The following is an 11,562-nucleotide window of genomic DNA, read 5'->3' as shown; positions in this document are numbered from 1 at the left end:
TCTGTCCTGGTGATTGATAATATGAGAATCAGCAATAACACCCGATTCTTTGTTCATCTCCACAGGGTTACTAGATCAGCAAGAAAACAATAGGGACGTGTCGTCCATTCGCTATCTAAATCAGGAGCGAAAGCATTCTTTTTTATCTTGTTTGATTAAGCTTACAAGACCGGTGACCCCCACCAGGGATACATAAGGAACTGGGGGCTCAAAGAAAATCCCAATCGATCGATCCGTCCAGAAAAACGTCGATTGTTTCTTATCGATAGCTTTAAAAAATCCAAATCTATTGATGCATTCCCGAAAGAGAAAAAGGCCCATCGTTTCCTACCGCACGTAGACGTATTCCACGGATCAGTCCTGGCAAAAAAGGATCGACCATTTTTTTTAATGCTTCGCCAGGATCGATCTCGCAGCAGGCGCCTAGCGCACGTACACATATTCGACCGAACGATCTTCAGCAGGATCGTTTTTTTGTGTGGAGAAACCGATGGATGCCTGGTTACTTTCGCTGGCGGCATCAGTTTATATATTTTTTTAGGGTAGCATCAATTTATATGGGCCACACATGGTGCAATCACGCTAACTGTGCCAACTAAGCCCGCGACGAGAGTGTACTGACCCGCATTTTTCCCTCTAGTTAGGGTTTTGTTCCTCGAGGGGCGACTGGCCGCCGTTGAGACCTGACCTTCCCCGCTCGCGAACCCTTCCCCGGCTGGTTCTCCTGGATCGCTAGGGGGCTTGCTCGTTCCCTGGTCGGGGGCGCTGGCTGTTTGGGAAGATCGGGGGCATAGGGCAGCTCCAGAAACCCGATATCCAATCTCGGGTTAGGGTTCAACATGGCAGCGGATGGATCCTCGGCTTCGGCGGGGGTCAGCGACGTTGAAAAGATGATGCAGGAGCTGGGCTTGAAGGAGGAAGATCTCGATGATGTGGTCTTCGACGAGCAGGAGGCTCCGCAGGCGGCGGCCCGGTGGATTGCGGTGGCTAGGGTTAACTCTGAAAAACCCTATAGTCAATTTTGGTTCTTCAGAAACATGCGAGCTGCGTGGGATCTTGCTCAGGAAGCCAAATTCAAGCCCCTGGGAGAGAATCTTTATACCATCCAATTCTCCTGTTTAGGGGATTGGGAGAGGGTCATGCATGAGGGACCATGGCACTTTCGCGGAGATGCAGTCATCCTGAAGGAATATGACGGGGTGACGAAGCCGTCGAACGTCAAGTTGGACACAATTGAGATTTGGATCCAGATTCACGATGTACCACTCCTTTATGCCCATCTGGTTCCATCCCTGGCTTCAAAGGTGGGAGAGGTTCTTTTCACTGAGTCCCAGTCGCATGATTTCACGGGAAACTTCCACCGTGTCTGGGTACGGATCAACGTCACCAAACCCCTCAAGAACGCAGTATCCATGATAAGGGGTGGCGAGAGGCAGATATACAAGGTCAAGTACGAGAAGCTGCCGGATTGGTGTGCGGTGTGCGGTATGCTGGGACACCTCTTCAAGGAACATGGAATAGGCATCCACCCTCCCTCGGCTCTTGTCTTTAAGGAACCCAGGGCGTCTTGGTTCATGAGGAACGGTGGCGGCCCTGGTGGCGGCCGTGGAAGCAGGTGGGGCGTAGAGGGGGCCATTCGGGAAGAAGAGGGGGAGGACGCCCTCAGGATGATGGGACTGACGCTGAGCAAACCGAACAAGATTTGGAGATGCTTGATGCAGAGAGGATCAGGAAGAGGGGTTCCAAACCAGTGGTGCACCAAGGCCAGGCTACGCCCCCAACCTCTGTTGACAACAGGGACTGTGCTTGCATTGCCTCCCCCGGCGGTGCCTACCAGCCCGAGCGCAATACAGGAGTCTAAGCGAGCAAAGATGGTGGAGGAGACGGAAAAGGTTTCAGCTGTGAAGAACTTGTTGCTAGGCAAGATCGACCCAAAGTTGGCGGGCCCGAGTGACGGGCACCGCCGAGCCCAATGAGTGTACTCTGCTGGAACTGCCGTGGCGCGGGCAAAGCCGCGACAGTTCAGGAACTTCACAAATTCGCGAAGAAATTTGCCCCTACCCTTTTGTGTACCGTAGAAACCCAGCTTGAAGGCTCGAGGGTAGAAGCTTTAGCAGGAACTCTTGGTTATGAACATGGTTATGCAGTTAGTAGTCGTGGTAGAAGTGGTGGAATAGGCATGTTTTGGAATAATGGAATAATTGTTGAGATTTTGGGTTACTCTGACTATCACCTTGATTGCTTGATCCTTGAACCAGGAGATGGTCCCTAGAGGTTGACTGTAGTATATGGAGAAGCTCAAACTCATTTGAGACACCAGACGTGGGACACGTTAAAAAACATCAGCACCTTGAGCAACCTCCCCTGGCTGTGTCTTGGTGATTTCAATGAAGTGTTACGTCCGGAAGAGCATGTAGGAATTGGACAACGTAGCAATGCACAAATCCAAGCTTTCAGAGATGCCATTGATGTTTGCATGTTGCTAGATATTGGCTTTGCCGGTATTCCATGGACTTTCGAAAAAAAGGTCACGGGAGGAACATTTACAAGGGTACGGCTCGACAGGGCCTTGGTCTCGGTGGAGTGGCAAGCTCGCTTTCCCTTGGCTGATCTCTTACACCTAGTTGCAGCTACATCAGATCATAGCCCTATCTTGGCAAGAATGAATAGAGAGCAACAGATTAACCCAAGGCCATACTCGTTCAAATATGAGGTTATGTGGGAGGGTCATGAATCGTGGAGCAGTAAGATTTCGGAGGCATGGGCTAACCCTGGAGCCGCCACCAGAGTTGAAGAACTCAGAGCTAAACTTGCAACGCTATCACAAGATCTGGGGCGGTGGAATAGGGATACATTCGAGAGTGTTTGCAAAGAGATTAAAAAGTTGAAGGGGGAGTTAGAGAAGCTTAGAAAAGATCCTAGCCGAACTGCACCAACACACGTTGAGCTCAAGATCAACGAAAAACTGGTGGAGCTGTACCACAGGGAGGAAGTCATGTGGCGGCAGAGATCAAGAGTGCAATGGCTCACCGCGGGAGACAGGAATACCAAGTTCTTTCACCTACAGGCAAGCATTCGCCGAAAGAAGAATATGGTTAAAGCTTTGAAGAATTCGCTAGGGGTGCTCACAGATGATCCGGAGGAGTTGAAGGCCATGGTAAATGATTTCTACAAGACTTTATACACCACAGAGGGGGTGAGCAACATGGAGACGGTCCTAAACAGTGTCCCATCAAAGGTAACGGCGGGTATGAATGAGATGTTGTGTGCCCCGTATTCTAGCGATGAGGTCAAGCCAGCTCTGTTCCAGATGTTTCCGACCAAGGCGCCGGGTCCAGATGGCTTTCCGGCACATTCTTATTAGCGATACTGGGAACTTTGTGGAGCGGAGGTGACCGAGGCAGTGCTACGGATTGTTAGAGGGGAGGATCGCCCAGAGTGTATCAACGATACTATCCTTGTTCTTATACCCAAGGTAACAAATCCTACCATCTTGTCACAGTTTAGACCTATTAGCCCATGCAATGTTCTATACAAGGTGGCATACAAAGTTATTGCAAACAGGCTCAAGCAAATCTTACCAGATATTATATCAGAGGAGCAATCGACCTTCGTCCCATGAAGGCTCATTACGGATAACATTATAAGTGCGTATGAGTGTCTTCATTTTATGAAGCGGAGTAAAGCTAAGGCCAACAGCTACTGTGCACTTAAGCTTGATATGATGAAAGCATATGATAGGTTGGAATGGGACTATCTGGAAGCCATCATGGGTAAGCTAGGTTTTGCCACAGCTTGGATAAAAATAGTTATGAGCATGGTGCGGTCAGTTTCCTTTTCCGTGCTCTTTAATGGTGAAAGGCTTGATCAGTTTATGCCGAGCAGAGGTATAAGGCAGGGAGATCCGATATCCCCTTATCTCTTCTTAATTGCAGCGGAGGGCCTTTCGTGCCTCCTGAAAACCAGTTCTTTGTCGTCAAATATTGTTGGATTAAAGGTGGCACCCACGGCCCCGGCCGTTAACCACCTTCTTTTCGCAGACGACAGCCTGCTGCTTTTTAAGTCAGGGAATGAAGGGGCAGTAGCGGTATCAAACCTACTGGAAACATATTGTTTGGCATCAGGGCAGAGGATAAATGACGACAAGTCTTCGATCTTTTTCAGTAGAGGGTGCCCGCAAGCGGTGAGAGATGATATGAAGAATGTTCTGAATGTGCACAACGAATCCCTGAGTGATCGGTATCTGGGAATGCCAACAGAGGTTGGTCACTCGAAGAACGGTACTTTCAAATACTTGAGGGATCGAGTCTGGGAAAAAGTGAGAGGTTGGATGGAAAAGTTGTTATCTTCGGCAGGGAAAGAGGTGTTGATTAAGGCAGTGGCCCAGGCAATACCAGTATACACGATGGCATGCTTTCAGCTTCCCCGGGGACTATGTGAAAGTGTTACTTCGCTAATCAGACAATTCTGGTGGGGAAGCAAACAAGGAAAACGAAAACCCAGTTGGGTGGCGTGGGACGTGATGACCTTGCCTAAGCATCTCGATGGACTTGGCTTTCGGGATTTGGAGCTCTTTAACTTGGCCCTTCTAGCTCGGCAGTCCTGGCGTATGTTGCAAAATCCCTTGTCTCTGAGCGCGAGGATTTTGAAAGCAGTATATTATCCAGACACAAATATTTTTGGTGCAACTTTGGGACCGCATCCCTCACAGATATGGCGAGCTATTTTAGATGGAAGAGACATCATGGTTCAGGGTCTGGTGCGTAGAATTGTAGACGGAGAGACAACACAAATATGGGAGGAGAACTGGCTGCCGAGACCAAGCATGAAAAGGCCAATCACATCTCTTGTGCCTGATCCTCCGACGAGAGTGGCCGAGTTGATAGATCACACTACAGCAACCTGGAACGAGGATCTGGTCCGTTCGGTGTTCATTCCCATAGATGCGGCAGCCATATAATACCTCTATGCACACGACAGACGAATGATTTTTGGGCCTGGTCAGAGGACAGAAAGGGCAATTTTACAGTGCGATCCGCGTGTAGGATGATTCAGCAAACAAAGCTCAGTAGGGAGGCATGGCTTTATGAGCAAGGGACCTCTTCTGAATCCCTTGGCGACCAAGGATGGTCTGAGTTGTGGCGGATCAGGGTCCCTTCAAAGATCAAATTCTTCTTATGGAGGCTTGCTAAGCATTCAATACCCACGGCCGCTCTACTCCATCACCGGAACATGGCAACGAGCAGAGCTTGCTGTCTCTGTGGAGCTGTCGATACTTGGCGCCATGCTCTGGTGGACTGCACGGTCTCAAGAAGCACGTGGGCACTTTCTTCAGAAAAAGTTCTAGACAAGCTAAGTACATGCAGAGAAGAAAATGCTAGGCGCTGGATTTTTGGTATGCATGAGGCCCTAAGTCAAGAGGATTTCCTTGTTTTTGTTGTTACACTATGGGCGTTGTGGGGAGCACGAAGAAAGGCCATGTACGAGGACATTTTCCAAACACCTTTCGTCATCAACGGCTTCGTCAAATCCTTTATAGGTGAGCTAAAAGCCCTCCAGGAGCCACGGGCAGTCGGAGACAGGGAGCCCCGCCAGCGTCCATCTCATTGGATTGCACCACCTGCGGGGCTGACAAAGATCAATGTTGATGCCGCGGTTGGACGAACGCATGGTGCAGTGGGAGTGATGTGCCGAGACCGAGATGGAGCCTTTTTAGGTGCCTCGACAGTGGTGTTCCCCAACCTATCAGACCCAGGTACCCTTGAGACGTTGGCCATCCGGGAGGCAATGGCGTTAGCAGATGATCTCTATGTCAGGAGGATTCAAATTGCTTCGGACTGCAAGGTGGCTGTCGGCGATATTCACCAACACTTCAAAGGGAGTTACGGTGCCATTGTGCATGAAATCATACATTACAAGTCTAGTTTTGATATTTGTAATATTGTTCACGAGTTTAGGAGCTCGAATACCGAGGCTCACAAACTTGCAAAGTATGCTCTATCTCTTGGAGTTGGCCGCCATGTTTGGTTAGGCCAACCTAACGGTCTTGATTTCGTCCCTATAAATATTGTGACGACCTAATAAAGCTTTGCAAGTTTGTCTCAAAAAAAAAAGCCAGCGACGAGATGCATTTTTTTTTGAGACAATCACGCGAAGCTTTATTTAACTTGTGCCAATGTTCAAAGGTACAAAAGAAAGATTACCAGGATTGCCTAACCACATATGGCGGCCAACCCCCAAATTCAAACTATACTTCGCTAGATTGTGAGCCTCGAAATTCGAGCTCCTAAACTCATGCACAAAGGTACATGAAATAAAAGTGGAACTATGATCTATGATTTCATGCAGAATAGCTCCATAGATAGCCGGTGTTTTGTTCTTGATGTCGTCCAGTACAACTTTGCAGTCAGAAGCGACATGTATTCTGCGGCTATTAAGATCATCGGCAAGCGCCAAAGCCTCTCTGACTGCTAATGCTTCGAGCGTTGGTGGATCATTGGTTCCCTTGATAACCAGAGCCGAAGCACCTTGAAAGATGCCAGCTTGATCTCGACAGATAGCAGCAGCAACTCCTCGGTTGGTTGCGGTCGCCGCATCCACATTGATCTTCGCATACGTGTCCGGTGGTGCAATCCAGTGGCTAGGTCTCGCCGCTTGATGTTGTTCCTGACCACTGCCCACAGCAGCGATAGTTTGCAGGTCCACTATGTATGACTTGATGAACTGGTTAGTTCCTTCAGGACTCTGAAAAACCCCTTCATATATCGCCTTACGTCGTGCTCTTCATGTGGCCCAAAGGGTGACCACCAGCAGAACGAACCTCTCGTGCGTTAATTGATCATGCATTTCCAGCAGCCAGCGACGAGATGCATGAGACCAGTATCCTGATCGGGTTGTTGCTAAAAAAAAGATAACTAACCGATCGAGTCGAGCCTCGAGTGCAACACACCATTGACAGAGTCTAGGGCGACGGCCAGCCGGACAACGATGGACGGCAAGCAAACATAGGGCACAACGATGTGTACGCCCTTCACCACTTCACGCACTATTGCATCCATGTGACGACGTGGTCAGCGTCGAGCGGCCCGGCTCAGCGTACCGCGACAGTAGCTGGCAAGGTTGCAAGACGGACATGAAGAGAAGAGGCTAGCAAATACAAACGGCAGACGTATATAGTTTTTAAATTTTTAAATAGTACAACGGAACAATCCTCTACAAGTTCGCCAAGAATATCTACCTTGATTCTCACCATGATCAGCCCTTAATTTGACTAAAAAATTATCCTATTTTCGAGTAGTCTGCTGGTTACATGCACATAGTAGAGTATATGTAAGTTTTTTTAATAATAGAAAAGAATGGCTAGGGAACAGTCGACTGAATTTGTTTTTTGGATCATCAGTTGATTTGCCCAGCCATTGGATGCAAAAGGAACCGTCAGATCTTCTTCTTCTACCTCCTTAAAAATGTTCATCGTCTTCCTCCTCATGATCTCGGTCTGAACCACTTGCCTCCACCACCGTAGCCGGCGGTGCTCCAATGATTGCCTCGCCCTCCCTTCGACCTCCCACACCACCATGTTTTCCACTGCCCCCACCCATCCCTCCAAAATCAGCGAACTACCCAGTTTCTTTGGGTAACTTGCACCCCATGCACCCTAAGATAGGCAAGGAGGTTGTGCTTCCTTTGCACCATAAGATAGACAAGGAGGCCCTTGTTGCCCCTGCACCCTAAGATAGACAAGATAAAACGTGCCACCGGTGCCCTCGGTGCTCTGCAGCTGCTGCTTCCTCCTCCACTGAGAACACAATTTCTAATTATATGTGATTGACATCCAACAAAACTGATAATAGAAACTGTAGTTTCACTCCATCGGAGAGGAAGATGGTTGGCGACCTTGTCTCCGAGCATGGGATGTTGTTGATCAATCCATGTCCATGCTCTGTGTTTTCTCCCGTTGCAAAGCACGGGCATATGTGCTAGTGTTTACATATTCCTGGAATGTTGTCCTCTTGTTGTTTAACCTGAAAATTTTATTCCAAAATAAAGATGTATGTTTCTTGATTGAATTCTAGGTATGTGAACAATGCACATCAGCATGTACCGCCACAGTTAAAGGAAATTAAACAACCCAACCGTTATACTTTTGGAGTCATCAGCTTATCACATGACAGCAGAATTATCATATGTGGTAGTTTATTAATCCAATGTAATGTTTGAGAGTGTTATGTGGTGCTCCATCGATGCAGTAGGTAGTCATGCAGTTGAGGTAAGAGTCCATATAGGAGTCCTACTTCAAGAATGCAAGCCTGAATTCGTTTACATTTCCTGTCACAGATCACTGCGGTTGTCTTACAAGATCATCCTCGTGTTATAGGTCACTCTGGTTTTCATTTTTCTTAGAAAAGGAGGATGACCCCTTTATTAATTATTCTCGAGGACCTTACAAAGTATTACAACAATATGCTTGAATCCGCCATCTTGGCAACATCTGCCGCTACTCCTATCCATATGATGAAGGGGTGCTGTCAGGCCTGCACTTTCACTTACAAGTGTTCTCTTCTTCCGTTAATGAACGGCCAGGATCTCCGCTATCGTCAACGATCCAACGGCTCGCGTGGCTTGCCGTATCACTGTACCGTTTCATTGTAACTGTAGCGTTTCTTTCCCGTTACTGTAGCTGTCATCCATTGCCAGCGTAGCTATAAAGCTAGCGGCCTCCGTCTGTAAGCATTATGCCATTATTCGAGAATTCTCTCTGATACAATCATACATCTTACAGTAATACAAACCCTAGATGGTACTTTCTCCATTCTCTCGTTGAGATCCGCGAGTTCTAGTTCGATTCCGCCCACGATTTCCTCTCGGGGCGTGACAATTGGTATCATGAGCGTAGGTTTTCCTCGGCGGCGCGACAGATCGGAGCCGCGGCGGTGATTTCCCACCCTTCCCTCCCTTTCTCGTCGGCAGCAGGGGTGCTGGTGGCGTTTTGGCGGCGGAGTTGGCGGCGCAGGCGGCAGTAGACTTATTCGACGGTAGCACGTTGAGCTCGACTGGTTGTTTGAGCACACCGCTCACTCTGTAAAATCCCAGGTCGTGCGATGTGCGGTGCTGTTTCGGCGGCGATCTCGTTCGGCGGCGGAAGGGTACGCCTTCAGATCTGGTTCCCAGCTCGTCCTGGTGGTAAAATTCCCCTCTGAACGGCTGTACCAAGATGGGGCGTGGGAAGAATAGCCTCGACGAATCAGAGGTGGCTGAACTCCTAGCCATGAAAGGGGATTTTCTGCTACACCGCGAGGAGACTGCAGAGCTTCGTGGCGAAGTGGACGATCTACGCAAGGACGTGCAAGGCATCAGCCTCAAGCAGGACACCATGGTCTCAGTTATGGATGGAGTGCAGAAAGCGGTCTCTTCTCTGAATACACAACTCGCAGCCATGGCGGATGTGCTCAAATCCCTGTCCAATTCAGATGCGTCAACATCTACACACCCAGGCCGATCTGCAGCAGAACAATAGCAAGTCCACAAGGATAACAACCCGCCAGAAGACATGCCACTCACTGAAGAACTGCGGAAACGTTTGGAAATGGAGCAAGCCAAAACCCGTCAGATTGCTGCACAAATCCCACCAAACCTCCCACCACTTCAAGTTCCTCGGCCTTCTGTTCCTCCTGGTTATGGAGTAACCATTCCACTTGACGCTCCTTCTGCAAATGCATCCCCCACAGCTGCGTACAAAACGGCGCGCACCCCCACTTTCCACAACTTTCAGCCCCCTGCAGTGCACCAAGGCTGGGATGATTTTCAGCGACAGTATGACCAGGAAATGAGGACTCAGTTTCTCAAGAGTATCACCAAAGGCCCGCGCATGGATTTCCCATGCTTTGATGGTGAAAACCCAGCTGGGTGGATTCGGCAGTGTGAAAAATATTTCCAAATGGCAGGTGCACCAGCAGAGTTCAAAGTCAGTTTGGCTCAACTGTACATTGTGGGTAGGGCAGATGTGTGGTTACGCCGATCCGGTATATTAAAGAAACAACTATCATGGGCACAATTTTGCGAAGAAATACTCTGAAGGTTCTCATTAGCAAGCTCATATGACCTAACAGAGAAATTCACAAACCTGAAACAAAACACACTCACTGTGTCAGAGTACACAGACCAGTTTGAAGAATTAATGGCAGAAGTATAAGCTGAAAACCCAATCATGAATAAAAGCCGGTTTGTCAGGTGCTATGTAAACGGCCTTCGCTCTCACATAAAGTTTCAGGTACGGCCTTTGAGGCCCTCTTCACTGACTGACGCTTACTGGTTGGCAATTGACTTGGAAAAAAACAGCCAGAGAAAAAGGCTTATAGCACATATCCCAGTACTAGCAAGAGCTCTGGCAATTACCAGAAAACTCATACTATTCCTCCTGACAAAGCAACTGAAAGAAAAACAGCAGTAGTGAACCAAAGAGCAAGAGAGCCTGGCAAATGCTGGCGATGTGGAGATGTGTGGTTTCATGGCCATAAATGCAAACTGGCACCTGCATTGAATGTCCTTACTGGTGAAGAATCACCAGAACAACAGAAAGAATAGGAAGTTTTAGAAGAACCTGAACTGGAAGAACAGCCAGAAACTGAAGAACACTGCTTGACAATATCAGCACAGGTCATGCAGTCAGACAATGTTAACACCATCTCTATCCTAGTGCAGATAGGTGGGAAACAGGGCAGAGCTCTGGTAGACTCTGGAAGTAATTCAACTTTCATAAGTCTCCAATTTGCACTATCCACTACCTGCACAATTCTTAAAGACACCTCTAGAGCTGTTACTGTAGCAGGAGGAGGGACACTGTGGTCTGGTTCTTTCGTTCCTACAACAACTTTTATAGCAGGAAACACTAAATTCCAGCAACAGTTCAGAGTTTTGGATCTGCCTGGTCATGATATGGTGCTGGGCAGTGATTGGATGGCCAGGCACAGTCCTGTTTCTTTTCATTATAATCCTAGACAGATCTCTGTAATAAAGGAGAAACTGACACCTGTCACTATAAAGGCTTGTGATACTTTAGCTGATGCTACCACAATTGAAGTTGATGAAGTACATAAGCTGCTTTCAGCAGGAGCACCTGGTTATGTGCTCCAACTAATTGGAGACACAACCTTGAAGAAACCTGACAACAACACTGTTCCTCCACCTGTGGAAGAAGTTCTTCAGCAATTTCCTGAGATTTTCCAAGAACCAAAGGGCCTTCCTCCCAAAAGAGCACATGATCACAAAATTCCATTGAAAGAACAAGCAAAACCACCTAATTCCAGACCTTACAGAGTGCCCCATATGCAAAAGACTGAGCTAGAAAGACAAATTGATGCTATGCTCAGAGATATGATTATAAGAGCAAGTGAAAGCCCTTACTCTTCCCCAGCAATCCTGGTCATGAAAAAAGATGGTACCTGGAGAATGTGTATTGATTACAGAAAACTGAATGATGCTACTATCAAAAATAAATTCCCAATACCTGTCATTGGGCACCTCCTGGATGAACTGCATGGAGCTACTTATTTCACCAAGTTGGAC

This window comes from Triticum dicoccoides, chromosome 6A (assembly GCF_002162155.2).
Source record: "Triticum dicoccoides isolate Atlit2015 ecotype Zavitan chromosome 6A, WEW_v2.0, whole genome shotgun sequence".
Classification (NCBI taxonomy): domain Eukaryota; kingdom Viridiplantae; phylum Streptophyta; class Magnoliopsida; order Poales; family Poaceae; genus Triticum; species Triticum dicoccoides.
Note: the sequence above shows the minus strand (reverse complement) of the source record.